This window comes from Rhopalosiphum maidis, chromosome 4, assembly GCF_003676215.2.
Source record: "Rhopalosiphum maidis isolate BTI-1 chromosome 4, ASM367621v3, whole genome shotgun sequence".
In the NCBI taxonomy this organism is placed as follows: domain Eukaryota; kingdom Metazoa; phylum Arthropoda; class Insecta; order Hemiptera; family Aphididae; genus Rhopalosiphum; species Rhopalosiphum maidis.
In genome coordinates, this window is record NC_040880.1 from 2210605 (window position 1) to 2231391 (window position 20787).

At 30.2% G+C, this 20787-nt stretch overlaps 1 protein-coding gene across 3 annotated transcripts in view; it reads left to right on the forward strand.

The window, feature by feature from the left end:
• The first annotated feature begins 240 nt into the window (after positions 1-240).
• Positions 241-20787, forward strand: part of LOC113549843 (leucine-rich repeat-containing protein 24-like) — a 291653-nt gene continuing 271106 nt past the window's right edge. For all 3 annotated transcript variants that reach the window (XM_026951329.2, XM_026951320.2, XM_026951337.2), the window contains exon 1: positions 241-621. The gene's annotated coding sequence lies outside the window, so the exon portion shown is untranslated. The remainder of the gene's footprint in view (positions 622-20787) is intronic.

Consider the following 20787-nt stretch of genomic DNA (forward strand, 5'->3'; position numbering starts at 1 on the left):
CAGCGGAAACGTGGTGCCCAAACCGTGTGTGCCGTCGTCCGGGCGGCGGCGAAGACGGTCGGCTGTCGTCGCCAAGACTCGTGTATTATATATTTTATATTATTACTATTACCATCGTTATAATATATACGAGCACAACTCGGGCGCGCTCTCTATCCGCCGCCGCCACCCTTGCAAGATCGCCGCAACGCGCCGCTCTCCGCGACCGTTTTCCGCCCACCGCCACCAGTGTGCCGGGTACGCTAGACGACTGTTGATGACCGTCGTTCGATGTGCCGTCCGTCGTAATCGCCGCCCGACGATTTGCGGCATTGACGTTCACGTGATTTCGTTGTTATTTTTTTCCGTTTCGGTGTTTTATATTATATCGTCGTGACCGACGACGACGCCGCCGCCGAATATTTCGCGTCACGTACGAAGACAATATAATAATAATCATAAATAATATATACTTCGTTAAAAACCTAGAGACACTGTGAAAATTCTCAACTAACGAGTGCTGTCGGTACGTGTGTGCGTTTTTGTTTCAGTTCGGAGGTCGCCGATCGTTTTACCGTGTCCGTTTTCCATCCGCGAAATTGGATACCGTATCACCGTCTTGCTACCACGACCAGTGAACAGGTAAGCCGTTTCAAACGTAAACCATACCTTTTGTTACCGATGTCGGTTATTAATCACAAAAGGGTGAATAATTTCACGTGTTTAGCATTTTGTTGAATCTTATCGTACAATGGCATTGGGTTTTATATTCTCGGCTGATATTCTTACAACGTTTTATCCACCTACATACCGACGTAGCTAAATTGCCTACACTATACGCCGGTATCAAAATATGTGAGTTCATTTACGGTCATCTTCCATACTAATTTACGCGCGTACGTCTAACGTTCCAAGTGAAGAGTAAATATTACTATTATTTCGGCAAACTATTGAAAATTGTATTCAACAAAAGTTACAGCTTTCGGTTGTAAACCCTATTTTTTTAGGAAGTCCAAACGTTTATCACGTTGGTGATTATCACGATATGATTCCGTCTATGAGCGTAAACGCGGTCAAGTTAGTTCGTTAAAAAGTGTGCTCATTTACTATTAAATTGTATTAATAAATTTTTTTTTTTAAATCGAATTCGCTAATAGATTTTTTTTTTAAATTATTTAATTCTATCGTGAAGTGCATGTCGTCGATTCCATACATAGATATATCATGTTATAAAGCTACGAGTATGTGTTTTCAAGTTATAATTCACGCCTATGATTTTTTCTAGTGTGAATATTAACACAAAAAATTATGATATTTACTATGATTGAAAGTTATTTTGTTAGAAAAACAACCACTAATACTTATCCGCTTACGTCGTTACGTAAATAATATATAAACATACAATATGAAGTGCTATAATATTTTAATATTTTTTTGTTATCCTATTACATAAGTAATATAACCCTCCACGGGTATAATACAATATGTGACAATGGAATAGACAACTTTACGGTAAAAACAACTTGTAAACATGTATACGACCGTAATGTTGCTAAAGTACCAAGTACACTATACATACTTGTGTACATTACATATTATAATAATTCTGTAAATAGGCGATATTTTTCTTTTTATGTTATAATATACGCACGCGTTTTATACGGAACTCCATGTATACATACATTTGTTTTATATGTTCATAACAATATATGGTATTAATAAAAACAAACTTTATTAAATTATTTCAATTAGTACCTGCCCAAATAATATATTAAATATATTAAATTCCGTGCAATTATTTTTCCTTGACAGTTGTTATTGTTTTATCATATTTGAGTCTACGCAGTACTATAACGATTTCTCTTTTCGTTCATTTCTTATTTTATAATTTAGAACTTAATACTTGTCGTTAGTATACCGAAGAAAACGTGACTAGGTAAACCTTTAATAATGTGATGTTTTGTTTGCATTTTCGAGGTTTGAAAAAATATTTTTAATATAATTAAAATGTATTTTTTATAAAAAAAATTATAACTTCACAACTTTAAAACTCGCACAAAATGATTTATAAGCCTATAAATAAATAACCTATGTATTATTTAAATATTATCTATGATTATTTAAAATGTTTTAATTACAAATTTTTAACTAAACACATCCGTTCAGAAAAAAAAAATATGGTTTTCTAATGGCCTTGTTATGATGTTTAAGATTATTACTTCACACATAACGTATTTGCCATGACAAGCGTTTTTTACATGTCATGACATCACTTTTTACACAAACAACGTTTATGGAAATAAAAAGATTGTCAATATAATTCAGTAGAGAAAAACAGTTGGGTCGCATTATCACCCTCTTGTCACATCATCATGTTATTTTTCAACAATTTAAGCCTAACATGTTTTCATATTTTCACTAAAAACTTAGTAGATTAATATTTCATTTTTATGCAAACTTATTTAATGTATTAAATATTTTATATATTACAAATAAAAATTGTTAAATGATTGGTTGATTTTTTTTTAAATTAAAAAGTAGTTAATTGCTTTTCTAAAAATATGTTTGTGTATAATGTAGGTACTAGATATACTTAATATTTTTACTATTCACATAAAAATGATATTATAATTTTTAATAAAAAGGGTTCACATTAGTAATGTGCATCGTCTTAGTAAGTTTTAATTATTTATGCAGTAATACGTTAAATTTCATCTTATTATTATAAATATCTAATGTTTGTGTCACTTTGGTAAAATGCGACTTGCGTAATACAACTTTTATATTTCATACATTAATTAATTATGTATAGCTCCAAAGAACAATGATAACGAATTAGTAATACATTGTATTTGATCATTGGAATATTTAAGTACTGCTTCACTCGTGATTTATTAAGGAATTAACCTTATCAAATGTAATTAAATATTGTATCGTGGTTAATATGAAGAAAATAATCAAGGCTTTCACTTATGCTTATTATATTTGTTTATATTATTTTAATCTAAGTAGTAATAATAATTAATATAACAGGTAAAATTTAAATGAAAAAAAACTATAAAGTATAAAATAGCTAAAAATGTACATAAATATAAGAATGAATCGCACTTTTTTTAAATTCAGACAGATGACGGGCAGCGTTTATTTCTAATAGTCCTTTTCAATTCGTCTACGTTAGGTTAGGTAATTTGACCAAATTTTAGCAGCAATCCATTTCGACATATCGTATTGTACACAGCTGTAAAGCCTTTAATGACCGCTCATGTATTCAGTTTCTTTTTGAAACTACACTTGATAAATGAGTTAAGAGGTTTAACTTGTCTATAGCATGACCTTCCCGGACGAAAACCAGTTTGTTCCTTTGGTAATATTTTGTCTATGCTGGGTCAAAATTAACTGGGACTTAATCCTATTGTAAATGATCTTCTCAAGTAGATTGTAAAAATTGTTTAAAAAGTAAATAGCACGATAAGTCGATAACATTTTGCTTCACTTTTGTTTTTACCGAATTTAATTATTGCAATAATCTTAGTTTTCTTAAAAGAGATCGGCACGTTTCCTGTAAAATATTTTTTTTATATATTTTCCAAATATATCCTTTGGTAATCTCTATGAGTATATCCAGAATTATGCGTTTAGGAGTTTCGTTTTTTATTGCATATTAATAGTATATAGCGGTTTTAAATATTTATCACGAAGTTGGTCCAATAAAATAATTTTGCTTCAAACAATTAATAAGTACCTAATATTAAATAATATGTCTGATAATTATTATCAATATTTACAAAATAAATTACTGCTATATATTTAATATATTAGAGAAAGCAAAAAATAACAATTATTTATAGTCTGTTCTTTTTTTTTCAAATAAATCAAAAACTTTATTTGAAAATATTTCATATTTATTTTTCTATTCACCATTGAGATTAAATTGATTGTTTCATAAATGGCTTTTTATTAAAATCATAACATTAAATACTACTACGCAGACATACTACATACACCTTTATATGCATATTATATTATAGAGAAAAATATACAGATCCCACGAGTATTTACTAATTTAAAGTAATGGTATAATGGAGTTTGCGTTACTTCTACCACGTAAAATAATAAATCTTTGTGGGACATCCTATTTATAATATATGTATTTATTTTACAAACAACTAAGAATGATTAGAAAACATAATAAATGTGAATTTCCAAACGTTAAAATATAAAATCAGCAATTACACGTATGTAGTAAAGTTTTACACAAAATATTTGCATTTTTAAATTGGAAAAGCCGCCAGGACACATATAAGCCGGATATCGAGCACACAAATTGCTTAGCTTACCTTTTCGTAGTATAGCAATGTATTTATAATACATTTTAACGCAGTGATAAATCATCACATTCGATAAGCGATTCAAGATGGAAGCCGATTTACTATTTAGCACTGATCAGATGTGATTAGAACTATATGCTCTGAGCTGCAACAAAATATTTAATAAGAAAAAAACTTAAATCAAATTTATTAAAACCTCTCTCGCACTCATTTTTTTATATTTTCTTTAGTTGTTTCTTACGTGAAATAATGGAATTCGAAAATAACTTTTTAGCAGTAGGTATATTGATAAAATTCCAAATCCATAAATGTTTTCTTTTATGAAATATTGAAGATTTTGATAACGTAAAAAATGTTTACTGAAAAAAAATATATTACTGTAAAATCAATACATTTCTCGGTAAAAAGCTCAAAAATCTAGGACAATATATAATTTGGTCTTATTAACTATTTTAAAATTGAATCGTTTTAAAATAAATATTTTTTGGAAAAGAAAAAATATTTATTTTTTATCGATTCAATTTTAAAAAGTTATTAAGACCAAATTATTTAATGTCCTAGATTTTTGAGCATTTTACAGTTCATATTTCATGATTTATTATGATTCCGTACAATTACTTTAGATATAATGATATTTTATTTGTATGTTTTGCATAGGCTAAATTATCGATTTTATCGTTTAATGATATTGCAAACTAATATTCAAAACCCTATAATGAATAACGGTTAATCATTACCTATTGTAAGTAAACCAGTATCTTTGACACTTCATTACTAGGTTTTATACCCGATTTTTTAAGTTGCTGCAGGACCTATTAGATAACAGTTCATTGGAATTTAATGTGGGACGATGGTGAAATATAAAAAGGGTAAGTTGTTATGGCACCAGAACCAACTTTTGCCATAACACATTTGATCACAAATTTTGTTATTTTTAACTTCTCAATTGGGTAATATTAATACTAATATTTTTCAAAGTTTGTTTGGGCACTTGCAATTTACGTAAAATTACTAAATTAATTAAATCTACCATGCAGGTCCACAGTGTCTGATTATAATCCACCATAAAGTCATATAAAATGCCGTATACAACTAATTCGCTTCACTATTTTTTGTATTGTACTTATTTCAAAGTTACGTTTGAGATTTAATATTAACCTACCAATAAAGTTTAACATTTTTAAAAAAAAATAAAAAAATGTAATTGTTTGTGTGTATAATATGTATTTAATATTTTTTTATCCCAGAAACGAAATATTAATTACTAAAATGAATTATTTGAATTGTTTGTTGTATGTGGCGTAAAAAAAGGTTATGGGTCGCGCTCGTATTTCGGAAACGGTGTGTGATAAGGGAGTGCGAGACAAGTGCCAAAAATGTTTTTCGTGTTCCTGCATCAGTCGTATATATTATGCTATGCATAGTGGTTACACAGACAATGTGCACGTGCGTTTTTGATTCTCCTAAATTACTAAAATATAACGACAAAATGAAAGCCACAATATATGTATAGTATTTTTGTATTTATTCAGTCTTTAGAATTGTTTCAAAAGTGTCATATATCTCTTACATTGTATACATGTTTATTATGAAATGTGTTTACGCTCATTGTCCGCCTAGATATTGATAGTAGATATAAAATACATTTTGATGGGACGAGGAAAATTTTTTATCAATTTACTGATAACACCAATATTTTATGTTTTAAGAACCTATAGGATTTATAATAATTAACGTTACTGTGGGGGAACAAAACTATACTTATCTGTGTCGAGTATTTTTTATTATTATTACTATTGTCTGGTCATAGTATACAATGTGTGTGCGCATGCCACTTCAATATTTCATTAATCAAAATACGAAATACAAAAAAAAAAAAAATAATAATAATAATAATAATATGTGTACCTGCAACAGATCAACTACATACCTATACCTACTTTAACATTTCTTTTATAATCGTTTGACCGGATGGATAATTTTTTTTCCCTGAAACCAAAGAATATAATTTAATGGATCTCTCTCTCTCTCTCTCTCTCTCTCTCTCTCTCTCTCTGTTTATATATAAATATATATATATATATATATGAATATAATTATACACGATATACATCGTAACAAAGTTTTCCTTAAAAAAAAAAACAAATAAACAAATAAAACTCGGAAAAAATGAAAACTAAAACATACAATTTTGAATGATAAATTATGCATATTTTTATAAAATATATTTAAATTTTACACAATTTATATGGAATAGCGTTGTTTTGAAATTATTAAGAATTTAAGATACTAAGATAATACTATTTTAAGGCAAGCATATTACGATGGGTCACACGAGGATGATATTATTAATGTGGAACAAGGAATGGGAGTAATTTATTTTCGCCTTCTCCCAAGTTTTATAGTAAGCTCAGTGTAACTTTTTCAAAACTTCGGACTTTCAAAAAGGAAAAACACCCTTGGTGTGTTGTGAAACTTTGATCGGTCTCATAGACATGTCAAATCTGCGTGGATTTGACAGTGGCAAGTTACTTACTTGAGTTACGGTTTAAACGAGATTTACTTTTTTTTGAGCGCAGAAATTATGAAAAAAAAAATGATACTAGTTTTCCTGTATCGTGGCAATAATGGTGTATTTTGTCTTTTGTGACATCAAGAATGACACTTTGTATGCTTGCGGGCTCTTGAGGTTGGTTCAACGTACTAAAACGACATTCAACTCACTTAAGTGTATAGTTATTTCTCAGACACACAAAAAAAAAAATAAAAATAAAAAAAAATTCGAATTACCAAGTGAATTACGTTTTTATATTACTGTATCATCCTTCTTGCATAAAAATATTGTTCTTCTTGAAAACCTAGATCTATCAGTAAAGAATTGTATGTGTTACCATCCTGTGAATCTATCGAATTGTGGTTGTTATTTTTCAAAAAATAAAATAAAAATTAACGCATATTTAGTCATATTACCACCTTTAGACATCATAAATACAATATTTTGCACTAATTTCTCGCTGTTTCAAACAATAAAATTGTACATGTAAAGGTATGTTAATTTATTTTATGAGGTTGAAATTGATTTTAATAGTTAAATGATATAATGTGAAACGAAGATAAACTTGATGTTTACTTTATTTTTATGCACTTATACTCAATCACTATTTCATATATTATGTGTTCTATCTACGATTATCAAATAAACTATTCGAGTTCATTCATTATTTATTTATTATAAATATGTATATATTCTATAAATCAAAATTAGTATGCAACACGCTATCGATAATAGTAAATATCAGTGACGTTTATGTAAATCGATTATCTATATTAATTTTGACGTATTATAGTAGTAAACGCACGAAAAAATAATAACGATACTGTAATAATATAGCCTCTTAAAATGAGTTGAGAATAACTAAACTAATTAATTGTATCTATATTTATTAAAAACATAATAGACTTATGATTTTAAATATTTATTTCATACAATTAGAAATTGAGGTAACATTATACAAATTTTTATTTCTATAGCCTTTTTTAAAATTTAATTTAATTTTAAGTTATACGTGTATGCATTGTATAATTTTTATGCTTGGTAATAAACTTTGAAATGAAGATCGTTAATTTGAAAATACACTTTTGTGTGGGCTTACCTACCTTCATAATTACTGAAAGTTAGTTATTATACCAATTGAATAAGTTAAAAAGCTAAAAATTAACCATAAAAATAAAATGAAAATTACTTGCTTAAAATAATTGGAACATGAATATTAAAGGTTACATTTCATCATAATAATATTATAAACAACATTCATCTTATAACTATATAAATGCATGTTAAATATCCATGTCACACTTATCATATAATATGAAAATGTGAAACTGTTTCCAATTAATAATATATATGTTTCGTATGTATAATTCATTTTGAATTCTCTAGTCGATAATTCGTTTTTTTTTTTGTAAGTACAAACCGGAAACTTCATTGTAATTATTATACTTATCATAAATAAATTGTAATATTTTGCGGTGGATATCTACGTTTATTATTAGCTGTATAATAAGTATGTTATAATATATGCCGAGCTATTTAATTCATATTAAATTTAATGGAGAGGTTATCTGAAAATTAATGAGACATTACAATTCCATGCGCATTCTTACCTTTTCACTCCTATCTTTAAATATTAAGATGATTTCAGTCAAAAGGTACATATTAAACTTGTCAATGTCTAATATAAATGCTGGCCGGAGGGTGTATATAGTAACATTAAAAAAAATATTTGTTATTACGTTTTTGAACTGTATTACTGTATTGTATATACAATTAGAATATTGTCATTTCGAATAATAAATCATCATCTGATAGGGAGTTTCATAAAACTTTATCAGATAAGGATAATTGCTTTTAAAACTAACACTAAACTTAGCATTTATGTTTTTTTGTAAAGTAACAGAATAAAAGTGTTGAAAAAATTTATTACAAATATGATTACCTTTAACGGTCATCTCGAAAAAATGACTTTTTTATGTTCATTAAACAGTAGGTACTGTTATGAACAAATAATAATAATTAACGTAAAAAGTCTTAGCAGAAAAATTATTACATTTATAAATTAATTGAATTAGAAAGTATCATTATAATGTAATTAAAAAATATTTTGACGTTTGACAATACGTCTTAGAATATTATTTTCTACCAAATCTCTTCTTAAGTTGTTTGAAGTGTTTAACAAAAGAGTTTAAAAACAAGTTTTAAACTCAATTATGAATTTGATTTTAGAATTAACATAAATCTACGATATGTCTGTATATACAGCTTTATTAGTTTAACCTAATGTTAAAGAACTAAGTGTTCTCGCTAATTTGAATAATCAACTTAATGATATAATAAAAAATAAATTACTTTTTACTCGCATTAAGATACGTCATATTTCATATTATTATGATAATTGTTACGCGTTGGACCCATCGAAGAATACTTTCACTGTTTTCGACTTATACGCCGTATGTATATATATATATATATATAGATATATACGAATCGTTCGATTAGATGACTAAATTGAGTACGGCGTGAATTTACAAATATTAGTCGATACTGACAATCGGTAGTACTCGACTGTGGTAATAAGGACAAACATTGATTCAGATGTCAGAATTCATAGTATTGCAGCCGGGCGAAGTCAGTGGTCTGAAAATATTTTCAACGTTTTCTGTACGCGACAGACCGCGTCTCTTATTATATAATTAGTTTTGCACGCGAGATATCCATCTGTGCATATGTTGCACATGCACTTGCGTGCATATTACAGGCAAATAGGTACGGTTTGGTATGCACGAACATCATCCGCTAGAAACGACGTCAAATCGCAGTTCGAACTCAGGTTTGAAGGTAGTGTTTTATACGGCTGTCTGTACGAATCTTCGATGACCGTCGCGTATAAGCGTACGCACAAAGATACAGCGCACACCCGTCGACGGGTTAACAAAGTTTCTCCGCTAACTGTAGTTTATGGTCTCATATACGCATTAAACTATAATACGTTGATATAATATATTATTACAAGGCCATTCGTTCGTCGCCCGTTAATCGCGTACGTATATAAAAGCGCCCGGTTCAAACTCGCCCCTCACCCGCCAACCACTTCGAGACGGCGCTACGCGTTTCTCCCGCCGTCGCAGCTGTACATTATAGTGCATTACGATACGCACAACATTATAATGGGCCCCGTGTGCGTGACACATGACCAAACGAGGAACGACCCTCGCCAGCGTGCGTCGTATTTAAACTCTGATCATTATATTGTCTTACACCGATTGTCGTAAACGCCACCGGTCGGTATACAGTAGGTATTATAGTATATAACATTATTACAGAATCAGCGGTACGGCGGACTTGACATTTTTCAGAGGCTAGACTAATATTACTACAAAATACTCCGGCCGTACTCAAAATCCGATAAAATGGCATTTACCGCCGTGTTTTTAACCGCCTAGCTGTGGTAGTAAAAAATATTTAACATTTAGTCAATACTAAACAATTAGGCGTCGCAAACATCGTTCTACTGTCCACCACCACTCGAAAAACTCAAACACAGTGACCTGTCGTCTTTCACCCTCTTCGACACACACGCAGAACAACGACTGACACGTAGCGACCGGCTGATCGCGGGTAGACGATAATACGACATATGCACGATAATGTGATAATGCATTATCATGCGCATTATACATAATACAGTGTTGTTCTTCGACGGGGCAGATACGAATCGACACGGAGAAAATCTGTAATGAAAACACACACTAAACATTTTAGGCGAGTGAACGTATTTGTATTATGCATATGACATGTGTATATACATGCGGTACCCTACGGTTATATTATTATATATACCTATATATACTTACTATACGAATATTGTTGTTTTTTATTCTTTCGCGAATAATCTAATATGTAAATACGTAAAGTCGGCCTAAACATGTATATGGCGTGCAAACAAGCCGTTGTGTGTTATTATTGAATGCAAACGGTACATAAAGTATGTCAACACACAGAGACGGTTCATACCGAACGGTTTTTTTTATTAGATTGTAAAAATGCACGCAAAGTGGCTGCTGCTGCTGCTGCTGCTGTTGATGCAGGTAAATGCGACATACTATTATTATTTTATTGTTGTATTATAAAATATATACGGCGCCGCCTCATCGCATTGCCCGTCTGCAAATTTAAACTAATTACGAGTGGTGCGCGTGGCGCGTGAAAATATTTTACTTGGTCTAGTGGATTTTCATAAGATGTAAAATAAATTAGGTGGCACAATACAGTACTATGTAAGGTATACGTTTATAAAATTGACAAACGTAAACGGTGAAATGGTACGCCGATAGCATACTAAATATTGTATGTGTGTGTAAGTGAATGTTATTAAAACAGATCAGCACGTTTAATGATTTTAGCCATATGTGGGATAATATACGTATAGTTGTGTAATATTTTGTCTGTCATAACGACATGTCTAAAAAAATCATTATATTTTTATTCAATAATAAAATAGGTATAGAAATACAAATTTATACGTCTAAGAATTGGAAATGACAAATTCATAATACGCACTTGTTTCAAAATACATTTTAACAAAATTAAAATAGAAAAATAGGATATTTTGAGATAAAAATTAAATAAAACTGACTTGTAATATATGTTGTGTCTATGGAAGAATATTACAATAAATGAAAAATACGATACAACACAAATAATTAAGGTATTATTAAAAAACTTAAAAAAAAACTGATAATACGCTTTTTGTATCCGTAAAATACATTTCATACCAGTTTTTTCTTTTTATGTTCTATGTACGTTTAAAAAAATAGTTTCAAGTGCTGTTCTCAATTTACAACACAACTATTTACGAAAATAATAATAATAATAAGTTTACGTTGAAACAAAATATATTTTTTGACCTCTATATAAATTTAAACTGTTGGTATATTTAATAGACTATCATGGTCTTGATGATTATTTTTTCAGCGCTTGAGTAAAGATTTACAGTTTGGTCATCTTTTGAAGTTTGATATATAAGCACCCCATGAAGTTATACTTGACTGGACTGCTTTTATACTTGGTACAGTATTTTTAAAGATAATGTTTTCCACTCTTGATGCAACGGGAAGCATGATTAAAGAAGTTTGAAGTATACGAGTATACATAATCCCGATAGTTGTGACATTGTGGTGGATCATTCTTGGTTTTATTTGACAATTCACTCTAATAACAACTGTTGACATACTGAATGACTGAATGTATTTCCTAATTATTATTATAATTAACTATATGAATAAAAACATATAACTAATGTCCATTTTTTTACGCCTATAACCCAATTTAGCTAGACCTTCAGCAATATCAATGGTGAGAGTTATATGTTGAAGGTTTTAATTTTTCCCTTTGTATAGACGTAGCGATAATTGGAGGTATGAGTAGTAAATTGTTACGACAGGCTCACTGAACAGCTCATTGAGTCCAGTATTATTTTTTGATAAATAAAATTAAACTGTCCACGGGGGTGAATTATAAAATAAAAATAAAATTTTTTACTTATTTAAGAATCTATAGACCATCAGTACCACTGTTACCATATTTTATATTATATTATATTTTTTCGAGTATAGATTGTTGAAGCCCGATAGTCAACCATTAGATTCTCAAAAATGTGTTGTTCTAGATCAACTAGTATACACTTGATTTGTCAAATAGTTCTGGTTATCCTCATTAGGCAAAAACGGGGGCGAATATGTAATTAAGTGAGCGAATGGATTTTGTATTTTTCCAGTATGGGTTGACTATTTGGAGAAAAAGGTAATATGCGTTAGGATTATTAGTGATTTTGGTGGGATAGAGTAATCGAATATTTACAAATCAAATTGGGGTGCTTTTGTTATTATAATGTTGTGAAGATTTATATTGGATCATATTGGATACAGTATTCGCATTAGATGACTATATATTGCAAAAGTATAACAAATTCGATATCATCGTAAAACCATTATAACCGAGCAAGTATATCAGACAAACGTGTATCTGTGTAGCGTGTCAACGCTGAACTGATATTTAATAACAAATGAATAACAATTATTGAAGTATTTAGGTTACAATAATACTTAAAGTACATGAAATACTATTGAAGTGGCCCTGCATATGTAACAATATTATAATATATTCACAAAATCATTCTAAAAGCTTAGCTTGTTATAGTGAACGAGTTGAGACTTGAGTTATTTTAATATTATAAATTAGAAAAATGTCACGGGAGCTTGTATATTATTACAATATGTTATTTATTATTATTTTTTTTTTTTACTTAAATAACGTTGTAAAAATCAAATTGAAACATATTATTAAAATAGATGTTTGAAATTTGAATGTGTTTTGTTTGAGTTTGTTGTACTTTACAAAAACCTTTAGGTTTTAGGTACTTTGGTATGTTTATAACGAAAGAATTATAAATTGTATTGTTTTCATAAAGTTATAATTTATTTCACGAAGATGAGTACACATTTAATTTATGTATAAAAACGTAAACCATTGCAGAGTTGTGCCGGTGTCGGAAAGTTATTTAACAGATAAAGCTTCATTATATTATCAAGAATATTTTTAACAATCATTACGGAATGAGCACATTTATTATCGAGGAACATAATTATTTCATGTGAACGGATATAATATATATAGCGCGCATTTTTATGGTTTTGCGACGATCGTTAATATTACATAATATTGTGTTTAGTTTTGGCTTATTAATAATCGATACGTGATAATGAAGATAATAATATTATTACGAACGTGTGCGAGGGAAAAAATACATAACGAAGCCATTAAATATACATAATCTTAACTGTTCACTGTATACTTGGGACCCCTTCCAACCACACACACACATACACACATACAAACATTGATGAGCTGGGCTTGCAGTAACGAAAGTGCCAGGGACATTTAGCCGTGGGTTCTTCGTTTAACGACTTTATATCGATAATTCCTCCCATAGGATTTGGCCCAGTATTCGACACGAAACTCTTCACCCCCTCCCAACCCGTAATGTATACACACCCACATACACGCGTGCGCTCGCATAACAAACTGTGTTACACGAATTTTCTCTCGATTTCTGTCAACACGATTATACGAGGTACTCTTCATATGTACAAGTATGTGTGTTTTCCGTCGAAATATTGCGACACACAAAAATGCACTTAAATTGATTTACAAACATAAACAAAGGCTTTATCCGGAAGATTTGACGATTTCACCTTGAAGTTACAAATTAAATATCTCACACGTACCACAAGATAGGTACACTCTCTCAATACACGGATCGTAATACTATATGATCTTCGTTCGCATATACGTACGCGTATCCGAAGCTAAGGGAAAACTACGGCGATAATTGTTTAACGTAATTTTTATTATTATACTCTTCAGTAGTGACACTTTGGATTTTTATTTATTCGCCGATCCGCCCATCATTGCCCGATATCTTAAATAAGCCAATGATCGCGATGGTCACTTATCAATCGAACATATTTTACTGTACTCACGGTATCGTGTGTTATGATCTACGATTCATTCACAAAACGCGGTAATGTAGTTTCACCTTATGGATTAGTGGATTGGCGGTAATCGTGTAATCATTGCACTGTGCCGGCGTGGGGAATATGATTTTAATTTATCTTATTCTGAACTGGAAAAATAATCGACTTAGTAGATTGGTCGCATCACTGCGAAAGTCATGAGGAATTAAAGTTAAACCTAAGTGACGATTTTCCAGAAAGTACGTAGACCTGGTTGGTGGCTAAAGCGTGTATGTGTGATGAACGAGACGGGGAAAGTGTATATAGTATAAGTTTTCGTTAAAAACGGTGCAAAGACGGCGGCTTGTAATTTTTCGATGAACATCAAACTGCAATATATATATACTGTATAAACATACATAAAAACGCGCTAAGAAGTTTTTGCTCTCAGAGTGTTTATTTGAGCCCGGATCGTCGACAACTTAAACCGGGTGGTCTGAAGGTAAATTTTCAGCAGTATTCACATTTCACGGTCGACCCGTTTCGCAGCGCTAGCGATTACGCAATTATTAAATAGTTGCGTAGATACTGCGAAAATGTGGTAAACGACCCATGAGCTCGAAGATAATATATTAATATGTATACACTATATTTTTATAGATACACATAAAAACCAGGCGCACGATTTTACAGTGTTGGACTTTCTTTAGAAGTGAACGGTGGCAAAATAATAACGTAGGAGGTTATACATTTCTAAAAATTAAAAGTTTAAAAGTTGCTATGGTGGCATTCGGTCTTGTTGATTGCTTCGATATCACGAGCTATTTTATTTAATACTATATAATATAGATTTTTAGTTCCAAAAGACCTCCCCTTCCCCTCCATTTCTCCTGTACCATCAGGAAATGTCGACTACAAAATAATGGCAAAGGCATTGAAATTATAATTCCACTCTCAAATACTTCGAATACTGCATTTTCTCTCTGTACTAAACGTGACTTAACAGCGCGTTTATGCAGCATGCAATGTTTATACGACGGTTATTGACAGTGTCACAGTTTATATAAGGAACGGTTTCATCGCCTAATGGTTTTTGGTTTTCATCAAGGGTCGTTTGACGATGACGACAAAAGCGTATGTATATGGGCACCGTTTGAAAACGGACGACTGTCTCCGTGTGCGATAAAATTAGCAAGGCGTTGCACTAACGTAATGACGTGAACCAATAGTGTTTGTAGTGTCTACCAATGTCTATTGGCTGTAGACGCGTACGTAGTTTGTCTTGGAATAATATTAATATCGTTTGCGCACGGCCAGATAACATGTCTATACACAATGATACATAATATTTTAATATTATTATTATATTATTTTCGTTACGCATTTAATTAAAACAGTTGTAGTCGCGTGTGGTTCAACAGGTCGTCTTCGCTGCCGAGTGACATATGCACAACATAATCATATCTATGTAATATGTGACTATGTGTTATTATTATATATATTATTATCATTGTCTGCTCCGGAAACGACCGACCGTTAACATTTAAAGGAATCCTGTGGCGGCATCGGAATTATGAACCGACGTAGTCGTAATAATATGACATAAACTTTGTACGCACGACGACGCCGACATTCTCCGCCGAGAATTCGGACACCCTCGTACGTACAGTAACATTATATTACAATAATATGTGCGTAATACCCCCCCCCCGCCTTCATATCTTTACAATTATTATTATTGTTGTTGTTACAATGGTATAATACGTGTGCGAGATAAACCGTCCTATATAATATTATGTACATCAAACGACGCGAACGCGTCTTCTTCGACCCTTATTGTTTCGATCGTAATATTATGTAAACAACAATGTTTTCATTCGTAACTACGATAATAATCTATAGGTTATATTATTATTTAATACGCAGCCTGCCCTCGAAATCGATTCGCGATTCACCGCCGCGCCGCGGTTTAACCCAACGAGAAAAACCGTATTGTAAATAATATTATTATGTTATCGTGTAGGAAAATTGGTCGGAGAAAAAAAACCGTCCCGAGGGACGTGGACCGGACGACGACGATTTAACGATGTTTTTAAACGCCAGAATGAAAAAAAAAATCGTACACGTTGTGTATAGTACACCATTTCGGGATTATGCTCGGTGGAAGTCCCGCGCGCATGATGATGTACATAAATGTGTGTTCGATATAAATGTTAATCAGACGCGTTTCGGGACCGGAGTTTATACCACAGGTGACGACGATGCACTGTAGTACAACTTTAATCACACGTCACGCGCGTATCGCATTTTATCGTATAATTATTTAAAATTTTAAACACGTCAAACTTGCGCAGGATTTAGTACAGCACGAAATATAAAATTACTAAACAATTTTAGCCCCACGTATTCAGAAAAATGTCCGTATTTTTCGTATCTGTCGAATAGTTATACACGCGGTTTTTTTTATTTTATTTTAATAATATTAAACTTAATAATTAATAATTTTAACCGAATTAAACCGTATACGTATACGCACATAGGTTAGGTACCAACGACTAAGTTAACAGTAGTCTGGTTTTTATTTTTTAATTTTCACGCGTATCGCATAAAAATTAAAGAAAAACCGAATATCCAATTATTATTAACGACAATGAATGCAAGTTACATCGCATCTCGATTTATGAGACGCAGTTATTTGTCGATCGTCTTTTACAGATCACAACTTACACGATAATATCATTATGCATGATTGCATAAATTCAAAAGTATATTATAATATTGCATTTATGTAAGTTAAATTTTATCGATGACGTTTAGAACATGCGCATTTATTGATTACAACGGTTCTGCATAAAACCGAAAAAAAAATTGGTTATGGTTCCTCGAGTTCGTATATCGTATAAATGTTTTGGTAAATTAAAGATGTCATGACTGTGACACGCAGACGCGGAACACTATCTGATGATGAATTTAAATACATTACATTTGTTATTTAAATATATGCAATATGCTAATTTCTTTTCTTTCCATTTAAAATTGTATTTGTCGGAAAATGCGACGGGAAATCGTCGATGGTTTTTTTTTGTTTACCTTAAATATTTTCCAATATTTACCATTGATTATTTAAGTTTTTCTTTTTTTAACGCGCATGTAGATTATACTCTGCATCAATAATAATTATAACAATAATAATTGAATAATACTGATAAATTGTATATGCATCATGTACAATCCTCATAAATAATTGTAATTTTATATTTACTTAAAAAGAACACATATGAATGTAAATACGCTGATGGTTGGTAGGAAAATATTTCGCGAGAATGTGTTTTAATAATATACTTTAAAGTTGGTTTAGGATAAGTAAATATATAATATATATATATCACGTTACGAAATATTCAATAACGTCAGTCATTATAATATTTTAATACAACATATTAAATGGATTTCAGTATTTTACACATGGTTGATACAGTGCCGCATTTAGACATTTTGTGCCCCGGTGCAAAAACAAAATTGGCGCCCCCTTAAGGGGCCTACCCACGAGAAATAGATCTTCACTAACCTTTAAGATGTTGAGCAAAAAAAAAGAATGAGTACTTTTTTTTAAAAGTAGTGTTGAATAATTGCAGATCCCCTCTCTTTCTGCAAAGATACATTGGATTCATTTGAATGTATGTAACTTGAACCCTGCTTATTATCAGGGGCGCCAATTCAGTTTTAAAATAGGGCTGCCAAATTATTGAGCAGTTCAAATTTGTCCACCACATCAGAAGATAGTAAAAATATTGAAATTTATTACTATCTTAAAAGATAGGGCGCGCGACATTCTTTATACATTTTAGCCTATTTGTAGAAGTCTCACAACCAGCCTACACACTCTTTACTTTGAATCTTGATTATACTGTCATTGTCTATAAATATAATTCATACATTTAACTTAAGAACTTCAATTTATAATTAATAATAATGACTATTATCATTCATTCAAATCAAATTTTTGATTATACCAATAAAGCTGTAAGCAATATATTATAAAAAAAAATCAATGTAAGCTATTAGCATACAGTTATTTGTATCATTAAATTATTTGAAGTTTGAAATTAAGAGTTTTTAAATAATTAGCAAAATGAATTATGTAAGATTGATTTTTACAAATTTTTAATAATTTATATTTATCTCACAATCTTAAGAAGCTATTAAGACAGATAAATATATTTTTTAATTTTGATCCATTGATTATAATCTTACAACCATCAAGAAATGTTAACAATAAAAATTAAAACAATATATTATTTATAAAATATTTTTCAAAAACTTATTATATTGTATTTTTGTAAGAAAAAGGCACACCGCGCGCGATAACAAAATATGCTGTATTATTATAAATAACCCATGTCTATTGACATAATCACAACAAATTTGAGATATTAATAACTCTCGATCGCTGATAGCTATATTACTATAAATACGTTAGTTGTTTAAACTTCAAACACCATAATACACTAACAATTAACATTATAAATATAATGTATTATATAATACTGTTATTAAAATAATTTAAATTGTAAAAGTTTCAGTTTTTACAAATGAACAAATTTCTGACCAAAAAATTTTGGCACACCCAACATACTGACGCTCGGAGTAGTTGTAGCCAGTGCACCCCCCCTCTAAATGCGGCCTTGGGTTGATATAATATAAATAAACATTTAGCTTAGAAATGCAAAAAAAAAATCAATAGTACCTTAAGCTGTTTCATTACACATATTTAACTACACAGAATAATATTATAACATTAATGTAATAATAACGATTTCGAGATTTCAAATGGCTTATTATTCACAGATATTATTTATATGTTCACCGCGTGCCACTGATACATAAAATATTAACAAATTGAATATTAAACGGATCAACTTTTATTTTATATACACACACGTACTAATAATATTATTTAACGACCTGTAGCCAATCTTTAACCAATCAGATGTTTCTATATTCTATGGTTCAGACATTCAGACGCGTAGTGTAATCTGGATGGAATAGCAAATACATTTTAGACAATTTAAATATTTAATATTTTTGGTGGATATGAAAAAAAAAATAGCTTACAACTTAATACATCACAGTTAAATAAGCACTAAACGGCTTAAATTTTTTCGGCGTCCCCGCCTGTACATTACTCGATATCGTACGAATTATTGTTAATGTCACTTGGCGAACAATAACATTGATCCTATAATATTCATAACTCAAGTAGGTATATTAATTTTTGAAAAATTTTGTTTGATTAAAAGTTTGGTACTCAATAGTTGATATGTACGATGGAAAGATTCAATTATTTCTGTTGTTCTTAATATGTAACGAACATTATTGAAATTTGATTGTTTACATTAAGTTATTTATTTGGAAATATAATATTTTATTTTTGGCGTTCGATAATATTTCCAATTGTCTATAAGGCCAATCGAACGCGTTTGTTTGTCCCAAAAACTAATCGAATTATGTTTTACTATTTATAATGCTTGCAATACTGAAAATAATGATTAATTCAATACATAGTACCATACTAACTTTAATAAGTCGAATATAATTTAATATTTGTATAGTATGTTGAACAAAATGATTAACTGCGACAAAAACAGTTATTTTAATGGATTAATATACATATTATACATAGGTACAAGCACGAAAAAAACTATAATGCGCTAGCGCTAACTGCCACTACTGTTTGAACGTTTGAAGTAGGTACTTGAAATGCATACCATCACAGTAATACGATTAATCAATGTGAATAATAAATTATAATATGTTTTGTAATATGTTTTTTCATTATGTTTAAGCTTAATTGCATTGCATTTTAGTGAAACTAATTGTAGGAAGGTGGAACAAAATAGTATAACTTTTATAGTAGCTGAATGGTTTATTTTAAAACTGTAAACAATATATAGGTTTTACTGGGTATCTGTATCTATATTATTATAAACGCAAATGTATTCCCTTATTGAATTTGGTAATTATTACCCGTTTTTTCAACGTTGTTCTATTAACGTTTTATTCTCATTTTTGATTATGCCTATGGATAACAATTATCACTGAATTCATTTGGTTTTAGATTAGCGTGACAAATAATTAATGTGAATTATACTATAGCCAATAACTTAGAGTTTATAACTTTAGTGACAAATTTATTGGTTAGATAACGTTCAAAATGTACTTGTTATTATTTTAATATCGTGATAATAAAGACGCGTATACATATATGCAAAATCGAGAGTTAATAGGTTTTGCGCCACTTCACGTTTGAACTCAATTAAAAAACTAAAGATTTTTTAAAATTTATATCAGAATTTATATTCAATAACTTTGACCATGTTTGAACCATAATGTATTATAACGTATTAAT